Source organism: Pinus tabuliformis, chromosome J, assembly GCF_031772625.1.
Source record: "Pinus tabuliformis cultivar Carrire ecotype Pingquan chromosome J, CPIR1, whole genome shotgun sequence".
NCBI classification, from domain to species: Eukaryota; Viridiplantae; Streptophyta; class Pinopsida; order Pinales; family Pinaceae; genus Pinus; species Pinus tabuliformis.
The window spans coordinates 1,141,225,627-1,141,227,478 of NC_142295.1; positions in this window are offsets into that span (position 1 = coordinate 1,141,225,627).

Genomic DNA, 1,852 nt, shown 5'->3' on the forward strand with positions numbered 1-1,852 from the left:
GAGCCAAGAGAGTTACAACCAATTGTTCTAACCCAGCATCATCCTCTCAGCAAGTGAGCCCTTCTTCACCTCATGAAAAGCTTAGATCACCCAACACTATGATGTTACCTCAAGAAACCAACAACAATTCCTTACAAGATGCAAAATTCCAGCCTCTGGATCTCTAGGATGAGGGATCCATATATAGATGTCTGCAAGGGAGATGAGTCAGCTTGTGATTTGATTAGTGTCTTCCCTCTGATAGTTCTTGATTCCACTTGGATATTGATGATCTCTTACTCATCCCTGGTCGAATTCAGAGAGGCAAGTGTCATAGGAGAAGTTTCTGGAATATTCCATGCTTCTCCACCTCGCGGATTGACCCTATCATTTGTCCCTTCTCGCCAATCGCGCCCCATAGAAGGGATTTTTGAAATGCAACGCACCTACTGTGAGTATTCAGGTGAGATGCAACGCACTTTGCCTATGGAGCAGGTGAAATGGTCCAGTTTTGACCAGTTTTGAGTAGTTTTTCATGGAGAACTTCTGGGAGAAGCTGTAATCAGTTGACCTTGTTCTTTTAGGGGTTGGAACAACACCTTTAGGGACTTAGGAGCCCTTGGTTTATGGACATTTTATGCTTGGGGTTGCAGTGCCCAAAAATGTCTATAACAGTTGCCCCCTAAAGCATGAGGTCATTAATCTTTTGATGTTGGGTGAAATGATTTATCATGAGGATCCAAAGTTCTTTCAAGCTGGAAGGAGACTTGTAATAAAATACAATACAATACATTATCTTCATAATTTTTTCATGATCTAGCTGAGGCAGGCATTCCTATGCTCAGCTTTATAAATTCATTTTTCATGTACATGAGACAGACAATCGTCTGAGTGTAGACTGATGATTCTGGTAGAGCCATCATCCCTTAGATTGGATGATTATCTGTGTAGCAATGATGTACATTTGATGTCTTTATTTTCCTGAATATATATCGCAGCCCGGATGGATGAAACTAGATTCGGAGTCTTCAATCTCGTTCAATCTTCACTCAAAGTACAAGTCGATCCATGTGAGAGATGTTCTGGAGTCGAACATGGAAAGACATCGCTTGATTACCAACCAATGATGTAAGTTGTTAACAGGCGCGAGAGGAATCACCGATAATGATAATGATCCTCAAGGTACTGCAGTACAATTCATGTGGTGTGAATAGAGGACTTGGTGTCGAACACCATGTAAAATCTTTCGGTCGAAGGCCATTGATGTAAACCTGTCGTCAGAAGTGAGAAACTTGCCATTGAGGCATGCAAGCTTCAAAGTACTGAAGGGGATGTTCCTAGATCGATTTCTTGGATAATGAGCTGATGTCGACAAGAAGCGATCCGTCATAGGAGGGCCTTAATGAATCCCACACCAATGACACGGAACAGAGCAAATGATTTTAATGTAGGTGAAAACGATCTGGTGATATAAGGTTCAGGGTGGCGGTCATGAAAGAATGGAGCGTAAATGTATTGCAGTGGGTGAGACACAGGTGGATTCTCTGAGTGACTTCTCTTGAACATATCGGCGACACTGACATGATGGATTGGTAGCATTAACCCCAAATGTGGATGGTGTGATGTGACCATGGTGATGTGACCAGTGAATGGAACAACTCAACCCGACTTGGATGCGGAATGAAAGTGTCATGTTCAAGAGCGACTTGCTACCAACAAAGTTTCTTCAAGTTTTCTTCCCAATTTTTCCCTAGTCATTACTGACCAGTACCTCTTTATTTTTCTCAAGCTTGAGGAGGATAACATATGCTTGTTCTATAATTTTCCCTTCGGGCAAACCCATCGCTATGTTTTAACGAGCCTAGCGATAGTG